The sequence below is a fragment of the Thunnus albacares genome, chromosome 15 (assembly GCF_914725855.1).
Source record: "Thunnus albacares chromosome 15, fThuAlb1.1, whole genome shotgun sequence".
NCBI classification, from domain to species: domain Eukaryota; kingdom Metazoa; phylum Chordata; class Actinopteri; order Scombriformes; family Scombridae; genus Thunnus; species Thunnus albacares.
The window spans coordinates 29766913-29791562 of NC_058120.1; the positions used below are offsets into that span (position 1 = coordinate 29766913).

The window sequence follows — 24650 nt, forward strand, 5'->3', positions numbered from 1 at the left end:
AGCCTGCAGGATGTTCTCTACCTGTCGTCATGGGAACCGCACGGCGAGGAGGCTGCGTGGCGTTTTGAGTCCCTGTAAACCGCAGTAAAGAACAGCGTCCTCTTGGGTGTTACAGCTTTTTTTTTTTTTTTTTTTTTTCACAGCGTTCCTGATATTTCACAGACTCAAAGTTTGTCACGAAAGAATAAAAACAGGAGGTAAAGTTTAATAACTGCAGTAAAAATGACACCAGGTCAGTTTGTTACTTTGGTCACATGAGAAGCAAAGATATTTATCAAGAAACAAAAGCTCCATTTTTCATAACATTCATTCATAATTGTGTTTTCTAAAAACAGTAAATTCACAGATGTACGTGTTTGTTTTCCAAGTTATCTGGAAACAAAACACAACATTTGTGTCAGTTTAGTTGTAATAAAATAAGAGTAAAACAAGTGAAACTGCTGTATTTTTGACTGGTGTATATGTGTATATATCTGTAGATGTAGGTGAGAATAAATATATGTGTACATGTACATTTGTTAGCAAATATAAAACATGATTACTTGCATAAATGCAATAATTCAAACACTGTATACATGTATGTATGTATGTATGTTGTACTTGTGTATCCATGTTAATGTTTATATACGTGCATATATATCTGAAGGTAACATCTTGTTCGCAGTTTGGACAAAAATCTGATTAAATAGTTTATAATAATAACTTCTAGAAACAGAAGTTTTTGAGGTTTAAATCAGCTGCTTCACAGAAAACATATTTATTGCATAAACTGCAGGATTAAAATACAGGAAAGCAAATATTCTGGATTGTTATCGGTGCCGATACTGATCTTATTGTCTGCAGGTGTTGCCACAAAGTGTTTCTATTACATGTTTAATAAAGGAGAGCAGCTCACAAAACAACTTTTTTAATGAGAAACACTTCAGACAGTTGAGAGTTAAACAGAGTTTTACAGATTTTAAATTACGGGATAAAAGTTCACTGCTTTCAGGTATCGGGAGAGTTAAAGTCAGATTGGTGCATCTCTAAATAAAACAGTTCTTCCAGCAGAGTTTGTGCTGCTGATCTGTGAGCTTTCAGAGAGTCTCAGACTAAAACCACCTGGAATTTAAGGTCAGATCTGAGGCCAAACTCTGGTGAGCACAGTCTGTCTGAAACAGAGTTCAGCTAATTAAAGTTGAGAAATTATAAATGAGCAGCAGAGGAAAAAGGTCAGTGGAAAATTAATTTTTAATTGACAGGGGCTTGTGCAGTGTTAGGTGGAGCAGACGGGCTGCAGCCTGGACCACTAACCCGGATCTGATGTGGATTCAGATCAGCGTTAGAGGCTGCCGGCTGGTGTTATAATAATAATAATAATAATAATAAACTTTATTCCTATACTTTCTAAAGTAGTTACAAGGTGCTTCAGAAAATACAAAACCATAAACTATACGTGCAAAGATAAAAGAACATCATCCACAGAAAACACAATAAAGATTTCAAGATGTGGACAAACATAAAGAGATAAAACAGAATATAAAAACAACATTAAAACATAATATTTTATACAAATGTCAGTTTGTTCAGGTGTGTTTTTCAGACTGAGGTGATGACTCAGCTGATCTGCTGCTGAAACACTAAATGATCCCTTTTGTTTTTAGTCTGGACTTTTACCAGCATCTGATTCTCTGATCTGAGGGCTCTCTCCGTGCAGAATAAAGGATTAAGAGTTTTGAAATGTAAAGCGGAGCCGGGCCATGTAGGGATTTAAAAGTAATCAATAAAATCTTAAATCTTAAAACGAACAGGAAGCCAGTGTAGTCCGGGCCGGGACTGGAGAGACGAGTTCTCCACGTCGAGTGTTTGTCAGAAGTCTCGCTGCTGCACCGACTGTAGATGGACTGAACTGTTGCATCGTTCAGATGAGTAAATAATGACCTGCAGTGGTCTAGACGGGACGAAATGACGGCGTAGAGAAGTAGTTCAATTATGTTTTTGGGGAACGTTGGTTTGACTTTGGCAATATTTCTGATTTGTAAATGTGCAAAAACAACTCCTAAGTTTCTAGCTGAGTGTGTGGTGTTAGCTGTTAGTTGTGGGGGGGGGGGGACACTGTCAGAAATATGATCAGGACCAACAACCAGAACTCAGTCTTATCTGTGTTCAGTCTCAGGAAGTTGGAAGCCGTCCCATCCTTAATGGCAGCAGTGCAGAGAATCCGGCGCTAAACGAGACGTACAACAGGAAGTCGTCGGCGTATCGGCGTATCGACGGTACGACGGTACGACGCGATGGGGGTGAAACGGTGAATACAAATACAAACTCAACAAAATAGTAACAAACAGTTACTATTAGTCGTCGGCCAGCTGCAGGTATTATCTTTTGTTTGTGAGCAGAGTTACTCAGAGTTTCTGTGTCAGCAGCTGCGAGGCATCCTGCATGTTGCACCACTCGTTTTTTATTTTTACACTTCGCCTCTATTTTTGCCTGACCCGCCTGCATCTGTGAATACAGTACACGCACTCGTGGGAGTATCTGAGCACAGTACAAACACTGAGAAACCCCCCCCCCCCCCCACATGAGGCTTAAATATCTAATTGAATACAGGAAACTCCGGTTTCCTGACTTTAGTGAGCTGTTCTTTCTCTCCAGCTCATCTGTAACCTGCAGCTCCCAGCCTGCTAATTATTGATCACTCACTTGATCATTCAATGATAATTTCTACAATATGTGAAAAAATAATGTCTCCAGAGGCCTGAATGAGACCAGACCTGATGACTCACTGAACTGCAGGTATGTGGGTGTGCTGTGTGTTTCCATCCACTGCTGTTGTGTTAATATTAAGAGATAAACAGCAGGTGGCGCTAATTCTCCTGTCGCTGCCGTTAAACTGTTGCAGAAGAAGAAACACAACAAGATCATTGAAAGAGCGACAGTCAAAGCTCAAACGATGGGAAACCATTTGGAAAATGTGAAATTAACTCAAAATTTTATCAGCAACTATTTTGATACTCAAACAATCATTTTAGTCATTTTTAAGCAGAAACAACATTTGCTGGTTTCAGATTCTCAGATGTGAAGATTTGATGATGATGACAGTAAACTGAATATCCAACAAGACCAAACAAGACATATGCAGACGTCAACGTGGACTCTAAGAAATTATAACGGGCACTTTTCACTATCTTATGACATTTTATAGACAGAACAATTAATTGATTGATCAATAAAATAATCGCTAGTTGCAGCGCTACTAGATAGATGAATGAAAACATTAGAGAGGGAGGGAAACACGCCTCTACTGTGAACATGTGGAGGGACGGAAGATAAGAAAACACTGAAGACACTGGTTTGTTTTGTTGACGCCTTTAGTTCAATACATATTAAATACATTCCACAAGTAATATCAATAATTATAGTAATAAGTAATATCTATAACTCGAGCCGCAATACAGGGTGATAAAAAAGCAAAATTGCACAAAAGGACACAAAAAACAAGAAACTTTAAAGTATGACCTTAAAGTAGTGAAGCTTGAGGTGTTATTAAGTATTTTTAAAGTTTTTTAAGGTTGACACAGATGAAGGTGGTCATTAAAGAGAGTCTGTGCAGTTGTGCAGACGTCTGTTTATCCTCATTCAGCACTCAGACTGCCTGGGGAGAAACTTTTCAGCGTTTGACCTCAGGATCCAGTAGCGTTTCCCTGATGGGAGCACTGGGGGGGCAGGCGGTGACTCAGGAGGCAGAGCGGGTCGATCGGTGGTTCGATCCCCGGTTCCTCCAGTCAGCATGTCAGAGTGCCCTTGACCAAGATACTGAACGCTAAATTGGTCCTGATGCGTGAATGTTTTAATGATTAGATTCTCCTCCTGATGAGCAGGTTGAAACCTTGTTGGTGTAAAAGCGCTTTGAGTGGTTGGAAGACTAAATGCAGCTCGTTAACCATTTACTGTGAGGAGGCCGTGACCATGATGGGATCTGTCTTTGGTGATGCTCCTGGTCCTGGTCCTGGTCCTGCATCTCCTGATGAATCATTTTAACGTGAAGCAGCAGCAGTAGGAGATGTTATGTTAGCATTAGCGTTAGCTGCTGTGATGTGACTGTAGGATAGTGAACAGCAGAGTCCACCAGTCACACTAAAAACGACCACATGGAGACGTAATTACAGACTGTAAATATATTTAATTGCTTTTGCAGAAAAAAAAACAGGGTTTGATTTCATGGAAACCAAAATAACTTAACTCTGTCGCTGGTGTTCGGCCACATGCTGCTGCCTCTTCAGACAGACTCTGATTGAAGTGCATGCTGGGAGAAAATCAGTCCATCGTTGTTTTGGGGTTTGATGACATCAGCATGAAACGAAAGCAGAGTCATCGGAGGACGGACAGAAAAAAAAAAAACACAAAATCTCAAAATAGAAAGGAGAGAAAAAGTAGGACAACCAGATCATCCACAACACCTCCTCCTCTTCCTCTTCCTCCTCCTCCTCCTCCTCTTCATCTTCTCCTCTCTCCTCCACTTTGCTCTCTTTTCCTTCTCTTCTTCTTTGTTTCTTTTTTTGTTTCCTCCTCTCTGTCTCTCCTCCCAACCTGAGGCCATGTTCAGGTGATGTTCAGGTCAGATTTTTATCTTCTTCATGTTCAGGCAACATTTTCTTTCGTTATCTTTATTTCTTTTGATGGGAAATCGTTGGATGAAACAGATTTTATTACATAAAAGCTCAATAGAAGAGAAATGGGCTGGTGTTATTTTATTCATGAAGATCTTCTAGCAACTGGAGTAAAGAAAAGTAAATTAACTAAACATTATACACACGTTTAATTAGGAAGGAAGGAACTTTAGTTCCACACTGGAAAATGATCTTTGGTTTTAACGCACAGCGCTGAAAACAACAATAAACAGGACAGATGACAATACGAGACGCCGCATCAATGAACAACGTCGTTTAAATACATAAATACAGTAGAATCAAGTAAAATGGGCTGAGTTTGGTGAAACTGGGAGCAGGCTCTGCAGAAACACTTACTGTTCATATTTTTGGTGGCTCTCGCCTCCCTGAGTGCAAACACCGTGGGAGTGCAGAATTGTAACAACAGACAGAACCAGTATCAGACCAGCACTCTGTACTGGGAGATGAGTTCAGGTATCAGCGTGGAGAAGACTAAAGGCTGCAGGTACATGAGAGCAGAGAGACAGTTGTATTGATTCCTTCTGAGTGTCATGCAGAGTTTAGGTCAGACCGGTGTTTGTATATCTTCCCGTATTTGAATGTTCTTAAATCCTCACTTGACCCGGAATTCATTTAGGTTTAACCATCATGAAGTGCCTGATCCAGGATCCAGGAGACCAACCTGCACGGAAGTCTTTTTTACTTCATTGACATATCAAGGTTCTTTTAAAGGGAACATATTCTGCTTTTAGTGGTTTTCTGTTATTTATATCCTGTTCTGATGTTGGATGTTGAACACGGTCAAAGTTCCAAAACTTGAGGTGAATGTTTGTAGAAATGCTGCCTGCAAGTCAAAACTCAGGGCTTCAACCTTCAACCTGCTCACAACGCTTCGTTTGTGACGCTTTTTTTCTACTTTACCGACGAGCTGACGTTGGCTCGTCGCACATGCCCATAAACGACCGTCTGTTCTGTAGCCGTGGTTGCTAAGGTGGTTGCTAAGGTGGTTGCTAAGGGTGGTTGCTAAGGTGTTTCCATGTATTGTTCAGCTCCAACATGTTCAGATGGATTTGAGAAGTTGACATTTGGAGTAAAGAAGGAGAAAAAGAAGTGAAATCCTGCTACTATAGTTTGTTTACGTAGCCTCCGGAGACGGAGGAAGCTTCCTGAAAGCTGACCAATCAGAACAGAGTGGGCTCATCAGGAGGCGGGGCTTAAAGAGGAAATGTGCTGAATATCCTCTTTAAGGTATAAATTAGGGAATTTTAAAAAGCCTGAAAACATGCATATAACCCATTAATATATTAATGATTAATGATATTTCTGAAATTTATCAATTAATCACCTCAAAATTCTGTTTAATTAATTACATCAGCATCAGTGGGATTCCTTGTTAGACTGTTCCTGTCATGTGTTTTTGTTTTTTTCAGAAAAAGGCTGATGAGTTTTGGGATTAACCAGTCTTTTGTTATTTTTCTGCTCCCAGTGCATTATGGGATGGCATCAGGGATCTCTACAGTATCAGTATCATCAACCTGAGTCCAGCTGGAGGTCAGAGGTCAGATGGTGATTTATTACAGCGTGAGGTCACATGAGGTCAGATTAAAGACGAGCAATAGGAGCATTTGGATTAAATTCTGTTCCTGTTTATTTCTCTCTGTGTTTAACAGCCGGAAACAAACCTGGACTTTTATTTATTATATTTACATCAGTTCATCAGTAATCATGAATATATATCTGTTTATTCAGCACTTTATATTATGTAGTTATTGTATATTATTTATTTATAGCACACGTCATACCAGCCGCAAAGACGCACAAATGATAACAACAATAAAAACAAACAAAAGCAAACAGATTAGAAACAATAAAAATATATAAACACATAAATTTGACAAGATAAATAAACAATCAATCTGTAGAAGCAGGTTGTATCAGTATCAGATCATTACACCGTCTGTAGTTTGGATTTAAACGTGTTCAGCTCTTCTGACAGTTTGTTAAACATTCGAGCAGCAGAGTTTAGTTCTGACTCAGTGATCCAGAACCTGAGAGGTCTGCAGGGTTCGTACCGGGTCAGGAGATCTGATATGTATCTGAGACCTGAACCGGTCACTGATTCATCAACAAGCAGCCGTATGTTGATTCTCTGAGAACTGGAGTTCTACGCTGAGCTGATCTGGATCTGGATCTGGATCTGGATCTGGATCTGCTGAATCTGTCTGATCAGCATCTTAAAACCAGGTCACACCAAAGATTCATGACTGGACCAGTTGAAACCTGCAACTTCTTGCAACGCACCGGTCTGCCAGTTTACACCAGTATGACTAGACGAGATGGTGTCTCCATAGCAACGACTCTCTGTACTTTCATTGTACCTGTCGGCTTTTCAGGCTTTTTTTTTTGTTTTTGGAGCTGGATGTAATTTGTAGCATCTTAAAATATGAATGAAGATAATAATCAGCTCATATGTTTTCTGATCACTTTGTTTAAAGGATGACTGTGATCAATCAATCAATCAATCTTCTATCATACAGATTAATAACGACTGACGAGCTGATAATAAGACCGAACAAACCAGAAATATCAACATAACAGTTGCTTGTTTCCACATCCAGCAGTTACGGAGCAACATCATCATTCATGTGGAGTCGTGTTTCTCTTTTAGCTGTTTCTGCTCTCCACCAGCTCTTGAGGGAAATATCTGGCTCTTTAGCTGCTAAATGCTCCACTATGTTCACCAGCTAGTCTACAGCTAACTGTGAGCAGGTAGTGTTCAGCAGCTATGAGACGCTGAGAGTGAACCAGAACAGTAAAGTTGCAGTCGGACAGATAAACAATGAGCTGAAACTCACTATAAAGCTCCGTAAAGCCGAGAGGAGCTGCAGAGTCTACGAGTCACAACCAACACGTTACTACATAGATCAGACTGAGGAGGACAGAAATATATAAGTTATTTATACTGTTTCAGCAGCTTGCAGCATAAAAACTCCTGAATGATTCCATATCGTATGAAATGAATAGAAAACAATAACTGCTTAGAGGTTAAAGAGTTAAATTATTGTGCTTTTAACCTCCACAAACTCTCACCTGCAGCTGTTTATCCGAGGGGATTGGATTGATCTAATTCTTGGTTTCGGGGTGATTATAGAGACCCTGAGGGTGGGGGGGGGGGGGGGGGGAGTGTAATTCCTGACTTTAGGAGGTGTTGTGTGGTTTTTTGTGTTTTGTATGCTGCACCTTGTACCGCAGGGATCAGCCGGTCTGCCAGGTTCGAGCCGGATTCATCACTTATTAGAACGAGAGCGAGGGGGATTAGACTAATACCTGGTTTTAGGATGGGAAATGGAAAATACCTGAGCCAGAACAGGATCGGAGGATGGAGGGATGGAGAGCTGAATACAGATGAAAAACTGAACTCCTTCACTGCCTCCGAAGAACAAACTGAGTCACTGAGCTTCAGCTTCTAATGACATTTTAACTTCAGTTGTTTACACTGTTTATGTTTTAGCCTCCTAGAACAGCTCTGATGTTTTTATATGTATTTATATGTTGGTTGATCAGGATGTAATTTCCATTATTTTACTGATAAATAATTTGAACTGGAATCAAGAGTGAAGTCGGTTTATTTCAACTTGTTTCTGATCAAAATTTACTTCTTTCAAGAATTTAGAAGAAATGAACGTCAGTGTCTTAAACACACAATATGTCATTTCAGCCGCTAGGCGTCTCAACCAAAACAATAACAAAAGACGGAGTGTGATGACGGTGTGAAGTAGCAAGGGATCATGGGAGTTGTTGTCTTTGTTGTTAAATAACCAGCTTCACTGGGATAGGATTACTCCAGTGTTCATTGCTCCTCCTCTCCAGAACAAACAGACCCGGAGATTACAGGTAAAAACACTGAATAAAGCTGTTTCACCTAAAAAATCAGTGTTTCTCTGACGATGTTTGGCGACCACCGGACTTCCTGGAGGGGCTGTTAGCCGAGCTGCTGCTAACGTTTGTCCAGTTTATTTCTCTGATAACTTAAGATCCAGACGTCCAATGACTAAAATCCTTCTTCCAGCTAAAAGATATAGTTAAAAACCACCTAAATTTATCATGAAAATGTGGCTTAAAACTGAATAAAAGTCCATTTATAACAGTTTGTGTGGAACAACCACAACGGCGATGTATTATCTTCTATGTGTGTAAGTTACTCTTTGGTAGACGCCATTGTAGCGGACAAACACAGCGCCGCCGTATGCATCTTGTACGTGTTTACTCTTTGGTAGAGGAGGTATGACGCCATCGACAGGCGACCAAATGAAACGGTCCGTTACTTTGATTAAATTACAGATTTCTCTGAGTTTGAACATTGTTGGAAACATTTGGGATAATGTAAGAACACAACTCAACAACATATATAACATAGGTCTAGTTGTTTTTACACATTTAAATGCAGAATAATTACATATTATAGCTTTAAATGAAGACAAATCACACAAAAAACTAGATTGATCTGATAGATGTAATAATCAGTGATGTCACAGAGTACGACTGTACATCACTGCAGCCAGACGACAACTTAATGAGTTTTATAAGTTTACTTTAAACCATGTGATTCTATTTTTCAGCTCCTTTCAGTATATTGTCATTATTTTATATTTCCATGACTACATTTTCTAAATCCCCACCTGGTTTATTACCTTTCACTGCAGAAATTCAAAGCGTCCTGCAGACTTTAAGATGCTGTCGACACTCAGAACTCACTTATGTCAACCTGTAATCTTTATTTATTTTTATTTATTTGCTTATTAGTTTCCTCTCATTTCTTTTAGTTTTTGTTTTATTTTAAATAAATTATTCTACTTACTCATTAGAGGGCCTGAATTAAAAGACTGAGACCAGAATGACTCTTTGAAACAAAGATTGATTCAGTATTTGTAGAGAGAAGTTGGAGCAGCTTTAAGACGCTTCAGGATCGAAGCTGCTGAGTGGCTCCAAACAGAAAAGACTGCGCGCTTCAGGATCGAAGCTGCTGAGTGGCTCCAAACAGAAAAGACTGCGCGCTTCAGGATCGAAGCTGCTGAGTGGCTCCAAACAGAAAAGACGGCGCCAACCAACAATAAAACCAACAGGTGACATCACACCTCGCTACGTCCGTCTTCACATACGGGCTGTGATTCAGACTCATGTGACCTGCAGCAGATTCACACAGCAAACAAACAAACAAACAAACAAACAAACAAACAGACTCCGCCACCGTCGGAGGTCAAACTGGAACATGTGGGGTGTTAAGTGGAAAAACGTCCTCTGGGTTTCTGAGTCTCACCTGCTGCGTTTGGACTGTTTAACATCAGAGATAAACGGCACTAAAGGGCTTTAATAACTCTGCTACAGGAACAGAAACAGCTGCAAACACATTTAACATCACAGGAAACACATGAAAATCAATATTTTAAAAAAACAAACAGTGAAATTCTCATTTTGTCAGTTTACAGTTTAGTACGGTGGCCCTGAAGTGCACATCACAACGACAAATAACAAAACACAACAACATCAACTTCTATCGACAAAGCTTGTTGCTGATTGGACGCTCTGATTGGACAGACGCACTGTCCGTCCAATCAGCAACAAGCTTTGTCGGTAGAAGTTAATGTTGTTGTGTTTTGTTATTTGTCGTTGTGATGTGCACTTCAGGGCCACTGTAGTTTAGAGAGACTCTCGCTGCATTCACGCATTATAAATATCTTCACGCGATGCAGTGATGGGTTACATTAAAGGCTTCGACGCAAGTATACGACACAAAACAGGCAAATTTAACGCAGCTCACGTATTCGCATCAAACAGGAAGTGATCACGTTAGCGCAGGTTTTAGGTTTCAGTCATCGACCGTGAGGAGCGGCTGGTTTCTCCTCGTTCAGATTTGTCTCTCCTGGATTCTGTAACCATCCTACAGGTTTTTATATTCTGACACCTGTTTACATTGTTTACATTTTGTTTCTGTCTGTGATGTTGACAGATGGCTGAGATTACTACAATACCCATGAGCCTCGGCTGCTGTTGCCATGGAGAAGAAGCCAGTCAGTCAGCCGGAGGTGCGAATCAGAGCGAAACGAATTCAAAACACACTGCTGTTGAAGTTGTGAACAAAACGTGTCGCCATGGTTACAGAGTTCACTCATAGTGAGCTAGAAATTAAAAGTGAAACTGAGTCAATGCGGGGCCGTTAGCAGCACATGTGACTGGATTTTAAGCTCGGTGATTGGCTGTTTCTTGCTGAAATGCACCTTGGGAGTCGTAGTTAACTTCCATCATCATCATACAGCGTTTTGATAAACAACAAACAACCAGATGATCCACCATGTGACGTTCCAGCAGCTGCGTCGTGATTGGTCGGATGAGTTTCTGTTGTTGATGAAAATTTGGAAAAAGTTGGAAAAATCGAACTTCCTGTTTTTCATAAAGTAGAATTTCTGGCAGAGCTGTTGCGTTGGATTACATGAAGGTGTTCTGAAGTACACTTGTGTTTAATGGACAAACGTTCACCTAAAGCATCATGAAGTGCATCAACCTGCCGCGACGCCGCGACACCGACCTTGTTTCCATTTTGCATCGAATGAGGAACCAGCGACCAAAACTGACGAAGAACAGAGAGAGAGAGAGACAGCGAGGAGAGCGAGCGGCAGTAGAGTGAATGAGAGAAATAACAGCGGTTACGTTCTAAAGCACAAATAAACAACCATCAGACAGTCAACAGATGATTTCTCCTTTTCATTCATTCATTACATCCAACTCATGCAGCAGTAAATATAAAGATCTACAGGATCTACAGGATGCCTGCAGTTCATCATTAAAGCATCAAATGAGACGCGTCAGTTTCACTTTCACTGCGTTTGGGCCTTTAAACTGCACAGGTGCTCCTAATAAAGTGCTTGCAGAGTGTATATATATATATATATATATATATAATAGAGTGTATATATTTTCAGGGATCTGGTTGTGTCAGAAAGACAAAAACAGGCTTTAAATTCATTTTCATATATTTCAGAATGTAGTCGGTCTATTAATCTCTCCGTCTTTCTGTTTCCAAACACGCTGACCTCCTGCGGTGACAATCAGGGATCTGTTTCCTCTCCTTTAACACTCTAATCTCTAAACTCATCCCTTTAATTCAGTTTAAATCTACACACACACATCCACACACACACACACACACACACACACACACACACACACACACACACACACACACACATCCACACACACTCTGTGGTTAAATCAGGGCGAGCTCCTGCTGAGACTCTCACTGCTCTACTGTACAGGCCTGAGGCTGAGTGTGTGTGTGTGTGTGTGTGTGTGTGTGCATGTGTGTGTGTGTGTGATGTAGTGAGTCATCCTGCTCTCTGCAGTCTCATACAGTGTGTGTGTGTGTGTGTGTGTGTGTGTGTGTGTGTGTTTTGTTAGTTGTGTGTGGAGAACCCAGTTCTAACTTAACTTAAACTGAGTTTCAGACTGAATCATATATTTTATTGATAATATAAGTTGGAATAATCAATAAAAAAGCCACTAAACACTGGACTGTGTAACAGTGTAACTAACATAATGAGACGAAAATCGTTTTTTTCAGTCAGTGTTTTGTGGTGTGTGTATCAGTGTGTGTGTGTGTGTGTATCAGTGTGTGTGTGTGTGTGATGTTTTAATGAACTCCCTCATGGACCAAAGACAGTAAAGTTGTTTTCTATTCTGTCTATTTGAGCTCTCCCTACCGCAGACTGTATATAAAGATGGACGTATCGAGGTGCAGCTTCTGGTCGGCGCCATCTTTTCCCGTTTGGAGCCAGAATTTTCTAGACGAGGAGTTCATGTTGATGTTCTGGAAACACGCTACGCTACCTCAGACCTCACGTTAAACTTAATATTACGACAACAGTCAGTGAAGCAGCAGGTGAGCCACCTGTCAATCACAGCTGTCAATCAACATCCACACAGCAGACATCAAAGCTACTATAAGTCTCCAAATCTTATTAATGGAGAAATAATTTAAAATAAACATAAATGAAAACAAAGCAGCAGCGACGTCTTGAGGCTGAAGCATCTTAACTATGCTTAAAACATCTTTTCACCCAATATATAACATGCAGTATATTTTATAAATAATATAAGTTGTTGTTAGACAATAATAAAGAAAACTGGACTGTGTGTACAGGTGCGGTCACATGATGTTTCCGTTACCATGACTAATATAATATAATATATAACATGAGCAGCTGATCCAGGTGTTGTTTGGGAGAAATGATCGTTATCTCTTATTTTTCATTTAAAGGTGGTATTAGTCAGTCAGCTGATTGATCTCGAGACTCAAAAGCAAAAACTTGTAAAAAACCACAAAACCTCAAACTTTTATGTAATTCTCAGATCTAAAGTCATCCAGGATCACAAGTGTTTCCTCTCATCTTCATTTATTTATGTCAGAGAGCAGAGCTGCAGAGAGAAGACAGACAGGCATGAAACTAAATATTAAAACCACTATCTGTCCCAGTTCCTCCCAAATCTCTCCTCCTGCTCTCAGGTCAGATTCAACTTCACTCTTTTATTCATGTCACCGTAAAGATTTTTACCTCTCTCTCTCTCTCTCTCTCTCTCTCTCTCTCTGTCTCTTTGTGTTATGTAACTCTCTCGCTGTATTTCTAGAGCGGAGGATCTCTCAGAGGAAGCTGCCGAGTCAGTGGGACGGCTAAAAATAGCTGCAGACATCTGATTGGCTGACAGCATGGTGCTCCATCTGCATACGTAATGAGGCAGCAGGAGGCCGAGGGATGAATGGAAACCAGAACCTGGATTCTCAACAGAAAACGCCAAATTACAGAAACATCAGTCTAGTTCAGCGGTGATGAACACACCTGTACTACAATATACCTGTACTACACACCTGTAGTACACACCTGTACTACACACCTGTACTACACACCTGTACTACAACACACCTGTACTACACACCTGTACTACACACCTGTACTACAACACACCTGTACTACAACATACCTGTACTACACACCTGTACTACCACACACCTGTACTACACACCTGTACTACAACACACCTGTAGTACACACCTGTACAACACACCTGTACTACAACATACCTGTACTACACACCTGTGCTACCACACACCTGTACTACACACCTGTACTACAACACACCTGTAGTACACACCTGTACAACACACCTGTACTACAACACACCTGTACTACACACCTGTACTACAACATACCTGTACTACACACCTGTACAACACACCTGTACTACACACCTGTACTACACACCTGTACTACAACACACCTGTATTACACACCTGTATTACATCACACCTGTACTACACACCTGTACTACAACACACCTGTAGTACACACCTGTACTACACACCTGTACTACAACACACCTGTATTACACACCTGTATTACATCACACCTGTACTACACACCTGTACTACAACACATCTGTACTACACCTGTACTACACCTGCACTACACACCTGTATTACAACATACCTGTACTACACCTGTACTACACCTGCACTACACACCTGTATTACAACATACCTGTACTACACACCTGCACTACAACACACCTGTACTACAACTGTACTACAACACACCTGTACTACACACCTGTACTACAACACACCTGCACTACACACCTGTACTACACCTGTACTACACACCTGTATTACAACATACCTGTACTACACACCTGCACTACAACACACCTGTATTACACACCTGCACTACACACCTGTACTACAACACATCTGTACTACACACCTGTACTACAACACACCTGCACTACACACCTGTACTACACACCTGTACTACACACCTGCACTACAACACACCTGTACTACACACCTGTATTACACACCTGTATTACATCACACCTTTACTATATCACACCTGTACTACACACCTGTACTACATCACACCTTTACTATATCACACCTGTACTACACATCTGTACTACATCACACCTTTACTATATCACACCTGTACTACACATCTGTACTACATCACACCTTTACTATATCACACCTGTACTACACATCTGTACTACATCACACCTTTACTATATCACACCTGTACTACACATCTGTACTACATCACACCTTTACTATATCACACCTGTACTACACATCTGTACTACATCACACCTTTACTATATCACACCTGTACTACACATCTGTACTACACACCTGTACTACACACCTGTACTACACATCCGTATTACATCACACCTTTACTATATCACACCTGTACTACACATCTGTACTACATCACATCTGTACTACAACACACCTGTACTACATTACATCTGTACTACACACCTGTACTACAACACACCTGTACTACATCACACCTTTACTATATCACACCTGTACTACACACCTGTACTACATCACATCTGTACTACAACACACCTGTACTACATCACACCTTTACTACAACACATCTGTACTACATAACACCTGTGCTACACACCTGTACTACAACACACTTATACTACAACACACTTATACTACAACACACCTGTACAACATCACACCTGTACAACACACCCATACTACAACACACCTGTACAACATCACACCTGTACAACACACCCATACTACAACACACCTGTATTACAACACACCTGTACTACACACCTGTACTACAACACACTTATACTACACACCTGTACTACAACACACCTGTATTACAACACACCTGTTCTACACACCTGTGCTACAACACACCTGTGCTACAACACACCTGTACTACACACCTGTACTACAACACACCTGTACTTCAACATACCCGTACTACTACACACCTGTACTTCAACATACCTGTACTACAACACACCTGTAAACCTGTTGTGTGAGAAAATAACCTATGAATAACAAGCTCTTTCTCAGCTTTCAGCCGCTCTGACTGTGAAATACAGTCACCAGCTTCTCCTGCTATCTTCACTCTGGAGCTGCAACTAACAGTTATTTTTACTATCAATTTTCTCACTTAATTAATTCATTGTTTAGTTTCTAAAATGTTTAAGAAATGTGAAAAAATGCCATTAAAACTTCCCAAAACCCAAAGAAATGTCTTCAATTTGCCTGTTTTGTCCAATCAACAATCCAAAGGGCTTTTGGAGAATGTTGTAGACATCTCTGTGGAAGTTCTTGGGGTCCTTGAGGAGGCTGTAGTGGCCAGTGGTTCCAGCAGTCCTTAAGGGCTTACCAGAGATCCTTGTGGAGGTTCCAGGGGTGCTAGAGGTTGTAAAGGTCCTTGAGAATTTTGTAGAAGTCCTTGAGGAGGCTGTAGTGGTCAGTGGTTCCAGCAGTCCTTAAGGAGTTATTAGTGGGCCTTGAGGAGGTACCAGGGGTATCTGAGAATAGACATCCTTAAGGAGGTTGTAGAGGTCCTTGAGGAGGTCCTTGAGAATTTTCTAGACATCCTTGAGGATGTTCTTTGGCTCCTTGAGGATGTGTTCAAAAATGTCAAAAGGTCCCTGAGGGGCTTCTACAGGTCCTTGAGAATGTTTTAGACATCCTTGAGGATGTTTTTGGGCTACTTGAGTATGATGTAGGGGTCCTTGAGAGTGCTGTAAAGGTCCTTGAGGAGGTTCCAGGGGTCTTTGAGTTGACTGTAGTGTAACATGAGCATCAGTGCTGTTGCTATGGTTACCTGCAGTTGGATATAGAACAGTGTTTAAACTGTTGACCTGGTTTGTGTTTGAGGAGCCCACACATGAGTAACAGTTGTCAGCCAATCAGAAGGCAGAGATTTCTGAGGTTGAGGTAACATTTAGAGCGGAGCAGGAAAAGACAGATTTATGTCCTCTGGTTGAAAAGTAACATCATCTGCTCCGACATCACTGGTCCAGCTGTGACACAACAACAGGAAGTGTGAGCAGGTCAGGTGTGTCAGTCTGCAGGAACGTTACAGTGAAGCCAGCGAGCGTCTCTGCCTGCTGACCCCGATAACCATCACTGTAATTATCACCCCGCCTGCTGCTCAGCTGCAGCTCTGCATCCTGCAGCAGCACGTAACGCCACATAACTCACACCACCGCTCACGCATGAAGAAGAGCTGAGTGTGGACCACTCATCTTCTCTGACAGAGCAGCGAGGAGGAGGAGGAGGAGGAGGAGGAGGAGGGATGCAAACAGCAGAGGTGGAGGAGAGAAGCGGTCGAGCAGAAAATTCACATTTTACAGTTTTATCGTCTGGAACGCTCTGAGAGCGACGCAGGAAAAGGAAAGATATTTAGAAAGTGATGTCTGTCAGTCAAAACCATCCTCCTTCTCGGACTCATAACTCAGTCACATAATGTGAACACACAGACATGAAACACATGATATCATTCAGTGTGACTTCCACTTCCTGACGATATCATTACCTCTGATGTTCATCGCCAATAAACCTCCATAAATCCACTTAGAAACCAGAGAAACAAGAAGCTGCAGAACCTGAGAATCATCACATGATTAAGTTTTCTTCAGTTTCAGTGATAGTCGTCTGTTCATCATGTTACACTGCAGACAGGAGCTGCTAACAGCTGATTCACACGACTTTAATGGAGACTATTGGACTAAATGTGAACAAATATGATGTAGAAACTTCAAACACACACACACACACATCACAGAGGATATTAAGGTACTTAAAAACTCTTAACTGCAATTTGCATCAAAGCTCGTCCTCCGTCTCAGAGTCAGAACTCAGTCAAATCCGAACACACAGACATGAAATTAGAGCTGCAGTCTGCTGGTCGACTGGTCGATTAGTTGGTCGATATGCTCTCGTTTGACCAAATTCTCATTGGTTGAATAATCGCCGTGTTACTTTCATAAAGAGAAAAGTGCTACATCAACAGCTTTCCAGGATTAATCCATTTGCTGTTGCGGGAGGGAAAGACTAACAACTTTGAAGTGGCCCAACCTGATGGAGCCTGCTGGGAGTAACTGTACTCAACGTTTACTGAATCTGTGTTTCTCCTATAATTGTAACAACGGGAACCCCCACCAGGCCAAAAAACTATCTTTTAATGCCAAATAATCCCTTCACTCAGAGATCAACAACGTTTGGGAGCCTCTGTGCAGCGCTGTGAGTCAACCTCTGCGTCGTTACCAGGGAAACTCTTGGTAGCCGTTAAGGAATATGACATTGCGTAATATGTTTGAGTAAAAACGGCGGTGGATGCGAGCGGAGCAGATGAAAAGGTTAGCGGTAAGTTGACAGTAGAGACTACGGTGTAACAGTTAATACATGCTGCAGTTTCTCAAGACAAAGAAATATCACGTCTGTTGTTTCCCCAACTGCTGGAGAAGTGAAGCTGTTAGCACCAAAGTTAGCAACAGTGAGTTAGCATAACATGCAGACGCTAAAAAGAGAAATAGAGAACGGAGAAATGAGTTCACTCTGACCTGTAACATCCAACAATGTTTAACCCCCCCCCTGCAAAAATGATGTATGATTTCAGTCGACCAAGATTTTATTTGGTTGATTACAGCCCGACATGAAACACATATGTTTAGATTCAGTGTGACTTCAGTGTGTCTGTCTAATCCATCATGAATAAACAACTGTAGAAACAAAGGTGTTCCTCATGACCGCAGGACTTTAAGTTTTCTCCAGGATCACATCAATCATCTGTGCATCATGTTACTGCAAACAGGAGCTGCTGAGACTCTTAATGGAGATTATTTGACAAAATGTGATAAAATATGATGTAAAAACATTTTTTTCTTCTGCAGGAATCAGCAACTAGCAGATAAATGAATGAATGAAGAGAAAAACAGGTAGGTGGAGTCAGTTAACCTGCAGCATTCAACCTCCAATCAGATGAGCTAAAAGGCTCGTGGAGGCGGAGCTTCACACCTGCAGATTCAGCTAAATATCTGTTATTCATCATGAATTCTTCTCGTTTATCATCACTGAACTAAAACATGTTTACGCTGCCGAGTGAGACGAACAGCTGGCTGCGTGATGACGGGGTTGCCTAGCAACAAGACACGGATACAGGTGACTTTCATTCATAACGCTTCAGCTAAAAATTCAGCTGCCTCTGTTTGAGGCTGTAACACTGAGCAGGTCGAGGGTTCAGATCCCTCTGAGGCTCAGTGAGAAGAGCAAGGCACTGACACTGTTGATACCAATCACAAGTATTGATCACAATAAAGCTTTCATGACAATCTACCTGAGATATTTCACTCTGAACTATGAAAGTCAACCTCATGGTGGCGCTAGAGGAAAAAATCAGAGGCTGATGAAAGTCGGCAGGATTCATCCTCTGAGGAACATGAATGTCTCTGGTAAATTTCATATCAATCCATCTGATAGTTGTTGAGATATTTCAGTCTGAACCAAAGCACAGAGCCGAGCTGCTAAAATGACCAAAAATACGACTGAAAATAAAAAGTCTCAGCAGTAAAACGTGACCACAGCTTTGCTTTGATGGGCAGCAGATGACAGAAGTCTTTCTCGTGTCTTTCTGACGGAGAACTTGTTGGACCTCTGACTCTCTCCTCCGTCATGTTGCGGGCTGCAGCTGCTGGTGGATTGAGGCTGAATCAGCCTGCAGAGCTCTACAGGCTGACAGCTTACATAACCACACTGTTACACTCTGCATTATTCTCCAAACATGGCCTTAATCCTCACACTGGGAGAGATGAGTCTCCCCAAGGTGGCGATTTCTGCCGCTGAAGATCGCTGCACGTTAAACATTTCCTCACTCTTTGATCTGAGCTGCTCTTTAAGCTCTCACAGCTGATCTGCTCCTGTTAATGTTCTTTACTGGTCCTGCTCACATCGACACAGAGGCGTCCCATTAACATCCATCTGAAGCACGAGAAGGAGGAAACAAATCATTTTACTATTATTTCTTTCTTTAAAGGATATGTCTCCTGATTTTCTATATTTTTCTTCTTGTCAACAAATCTCAACCAACAATGAACTGATCTCCTAACGAGTATCATGTTTGTATCAAAGCTGATATATCTGATTAAAAACCCATCAGTGAGTCCCACCGCTGCTCTGGGTCACATGTTCCTTCATCATGAAGAGTTTGGTCACGTTAGTTTGTTTAGAAACGGCTCCAAAGACTAATAACAGCATCACGTTTTCAGTCTCTGGAGAGTAGTTCTGTGTAAGGCAGACGCTACTGAGCATGTGCAGGAACGCAGTTCTGTTTACAGCTTCACCAGCTTGTTGTGCTGCAGATCATCAACCTCTGACTTTGTACTGATGTCTGCATCAGAGTCTGATCAATACGGAGAGAGAGAAAGCAGCCGATCGTTCTTCTTGACACAGAACTACTCTCCAGAGACTGAAGACGTGATGCTGTTATTAGTCTTTGGAGCCGTTTCTAAACAAACTAACGTGACCAAACTCTTCATGATGAAGGAACATGTGACCCAGAGCAGCGGTGTGACTCACTGACGGGGTTTTAATAGTCTACGGCTGACCTGCGTCTGATTCTGACGAAGTATAACATGAACGCAGCTTCTGTCTGACCTCAGAGTGCTCATTGAACCAGTAGGAATGACCTGCTATCAAACTCCATGATTTCTGTCATTTTTACCAGAATAAAAGAATAATTTAAGCTAATAGCAGGCAGATCATTCAGGCTTTAACGGTTCCTGGTCGGTCAGAGACTGAAACATGAGAATTTAATGGAGATTTATTAAGTAAAACTCATTTTCATTGAGCAGAAGCTTCCGACTTCTACTTCCTGTTTTTTGTCCAGATTCTCAGTTAGTTGTCAGAGCAGCTGATAAGAGATCAGCTCACAGTAAAGACACGTCTGCAGAAAGTTTGGTAGATTAAAACCTGTATTTTAATGGCATAAGACGACTTTATTTTCAACATTTATCTGCTTTTACTGGATCTCTTGGACATATTTCTTGGCAAAAACCTGTGAGATGCTTTTAAATAAATGACAGAGTTATATGCAGGTTTATAAGTGAGGCCACTGCAGTGATGATGGAGACCAACGCTATGATCTCTCTTCTTCTCTGTGATGAAACTGAGCTGCAGCAGATTCTACTCAGATGTTTCAGTCTCCTGCAGCAGAGGTCAAATACGTCCTTCAAATACATTTCACACCATCACAAACACGCAGCTTTTCTATTTTACCAGCACAAAACCTCTCTGTGTTTTATAGTAAATAAGGAGAATCACAGCTGTTTGGAGCCTGAATAGAAACCACAGATCCTCCTCAGTAAATATCCCCACAGTGAGCGTCAACACGACACAGCGGAGTCGATGTTCAGCAATAAAAACGTGATGAGAAATGGATGATTCTGCAGCCCCGCGGGTCGTTATGACTGATTAAATCTCATGTTTCAGACAGTTTTTAACACGCAGGACGCTCGTTATTTTCTCTTCTTCTGTCTCTGCTGCAGGACGTACAGTTCCCTCTGCAGCTCACATGACTAATCATGTTCACACACACACACACACACTGACTGGATCTATATCTGAGGACGGACACGTCCTGCCTCCATGTGAATCACAGCCAAACACAAAGTCATCATGTCATTACAGACACGTCCTCCGCTCACCGGCGGCCATCTTTATCTTTATCTTTCAGTACATTTACTCAACTACTGTATTTAAGTACAGTATTTGAGGTACTTGTACTTTACTTGAGTATTTCCATGTGATGCTACTTTCTACATTTCAGAGGGAAATATTGTACTTTCTACTCCACTACATTTATTTGACAGCTTTAGTTACTTTTCAGATGAAGATTTGACACAATGGATAATATAACAAGCTTTTAAAATACAACACATTGTTAAAGATGAAACCAGTGGTTTCCAACCTTTTTGTCTTTTGACGTCTTACAAAAAGCAGTGTGTAGTCGGGGTCACATTTCACATGTCTATGAGTTGTTAACAGCTCCACCAAATAGTGATTTTTCCCTCTAAACTTCTCACATGCTTTCATTTCAATAAATGTTCAAATGATCCAATATTTCAGCAAAAATCAAAGATTAGAGAAAAAGTCCAAAAACTGAAAACAGATTTGTGTATCAGAACTTTGTTTTTTCTTCTTTCCTCTCCCATTAATCATCTCACCACCCCTCAGATTTATCTGCTGACCCTTTGGAGGGGCCCGACCCCTAGGTTGGGAACCACTGGACTAAACTAGCTAACTGTATATAAAGTAGTGTAAACTAGCTCCACCTCCAGCAGCTACAACAGTAACATGCTGCTCTAACACTGATGCTTCACTATTAATAATCTAATGATGTCATATATAATAATATATCAGTCAGAGGGACCAAACCACTACTTTTACTGCAATACTTTAACTACATCAAGCTCATAATACTTATGTACTTTTACTGCAATACTTTAACTACATCAAGCTCATAATACTTATGTACTTTTACTGCAATACTTTAACTACATCAAGCTCATAATACTTATGTACTTTTACTGCAATACTTTAACTACATCGAGCTCATAATACTTATGTACTTTTACTGCAATACTTTAACTACATCAAGCTCATAATACTTATGTACTTTTACTGCAATACTTTAACTACATCAAGCTCATAATACTTATGTACTTTTACTGCAATACTTTAACTACATCAAGCTCATAATACTTATGTACTTTTACTGCAATACTTTAACTACATCAAGCTCATAATACTTATGTACTTTAACTGCAATACTTTAACTACATCAAGCTCATAATACTTATGTACTTTAACTGTAGGAGGATTTTTTATGCAGTTTCTTCTTCTTTCCTCTCTGGTTTTGCTCGTCATGATGTTGGTTTAGATGTTTGTATTATGAGTTAGTTTAATGTTTTGTGTGCTGAAGTTTCTGTATTCTTGGACGGTTTGATTGATGTTTCTGTTCCTCGTCTCCTCGTTAGTTCAGTGACTTTTTAACTTCTGGTTTTCTGTTCAGTCTTTGTTGGATCATTTGTTTTGTTCTGACCGCCGCAACATTAAAGATTTTCTGTCGACTCTGCATTCGGGTCCGTTCCTGCTTCTCCACGTTACTCTGAGATGTTTCACTCGATTATCAAAATAGTTAATCTTCTGATCAACTAATCAATTAATGGACTAATGAGAGCAGCTGTTTGTAGGACGGAGCTCAGAGTTTCTCTCTTCAAACTTCTCTGTTGGACTGTTTGAACTCTTCAAATACAACTTTAGTTAAATTAGCAAAATGATGATTTCAGAAACAGAGTAAACAGAGACGTATTTCCCTCAAAAATGTTTTATTTTTTATGAACATTTTGTGCGTTTTCTCACAGAGACGCCATGAGGTCAAAATGTCCAACATTTTGTCATATTTCCTGTAAATTTCCAGACTTTTCTCTACAAAGATCTGATCGACCCTAAAAACAACAACAACATGTAAATAAACTGCAGCAGACTGACGAGTCAAAGGAAAGTGATGATAAAGCCTGAATCCTGACCTCAGATCAGTTATAGACGACTTCATGAACCGACAGTTTGAACTTGTGACCTCTGTCACAAGTGTTTGGGTGCGTTTGTTTCGCTGCTCGCTGAAGGACAGGAAGTGGAGACGGCGGAGTGGCGCTTCACGGCCCCCGTGAACATCTCTGTTTGTCTACCAGCCTGTGTGACAGCACATTTTCTGTCCCAGTAACCGCTCGGCTGCAGAAATTAATCAACCTGTCCGTTTGCATTTCCTCTGGATCGGCTCGGCCGGCAGGAGAAATAAAAAGGATCAGAAACTCTGCTCAGGTTTCTCTGCACGTTCCCCCCCCCCCCCCCCCAGAGGAAACGCCTGGACAAGTTTCTCTTTGGGCGGCAGGATGTTCCAAGAAGACGCAGGAAGAGGAAGTTCAGACATGTTTGACTGAAGAGAAACGTCCTCCATCAATCGTTGACGGTTTCCTTGTTGGTGGAGCCTCCCTGAAGCCAGAGTTCATTGAGATCATCAACGTTGTGTCGTTGCCTCCTTTTCCTTTATTATTTTGGTATATTTCGTCATGAAATAAAGGGAACAGGTTGACACATGCACTGTACTGCACTGAAAAGCCCACTGAGATAGTCTGTGTTCATACTAACTTCCACACCAGGTGCTCAAGCTGTAAAGACTGATAATGACACCTTGAGGTGGACGGGCAGTCCACGCCTTTACTTGAAGAGTTTACCAACTTTTATGTAAACAGTGTCACGGCTCTTGTCAATCAGATGTATTTGTCTTTTTACAGACTCTGCACGTCTTCAACTAAAACTGTAACCAACAGGCCTCTGCTGTGTCTCACTTCCTCTTCTTCTCTCTGACCTGATTATTAGAAGCTGTTTTGCTTTTTAAAGTCACATAAACTCATCTGAACTGAAGGAAACGTCTCCAGACTCCCGCTGAGCTTCGCGCCTCTCACAGGAAGCTGGATCCCCCCCCCCCCCCCTTCCCCTCCCCTCCTCCCTCCCACATCGGCCCGGAGGAACCGGATTATCTCAAACTTCAGGATTATGAGCGCGCTGGCCGGCTCTCCCCCCCCCCCCCCGTCATCCTCAACAACAAACAGCAGTGATCCTGGCAGCCGCCCAGCAGCTCTACGCTGATACAGGAATAACAGCCCGTAGGTGTTCTTTACTGTGATTACGGCTGTGACAGTGAAGCGAGGAGGTACGAGGTGCAGCCTGTAATCCCACAGAGGAAACGTCCTCTGGTGTTTCAGATTTACATAAAAACTCAGCCACATGTTCACCCACCGAGGACGCCGCCGCCGCCGCTGCAGGACGCCGAGGATACAGGAGGAGATGATATCTGAGCCGTATTTATCCGACGTCTCAGAGCTGGAGATCACTCCTAACTCACTGACGCATATGTGGTTTTTAGAAGTAAAAGCATCTCTCGACTTTCTAAACTTAGTAAATCACTTGTATGTGAGCTGATGTTCAGGAGCTGCAGGCGGAGATGTGCTGATGATAAAACGCTTAGACGGAGTCCACGCTAAAATAAAAAGGCTGCAGAC

At 41.4% G+C, this 24650-nt stretch overlaps 1 protein-coding gene and 1 long non-coding RNA gene across 2 annotated transcripts in view; one reads left to right on the forward strand and one right to left on the reverse strand.

The window, feature by feature from the left end:
• mdga2a (MAM domain containing glycosylphosphatidylinositol anchor 2a) overlaps positions 1-24650 on the reverse strand; it is a 131138-nt gene that overhangs the window by 96977 nt on the left and 9511 nt on the right. The window lies entirely within an intron of this gene.
• LOC122998662 lies at positions 2828-23832 on the forward strand. The gene is made up of 3 exons (XR_006407469.1): positions 2828-2840; positions 7512-7515; positions 23669-23832. It is a non-coding gene; the product is annotated as an uncharacterized LOC122998662 (long non-coding RNA).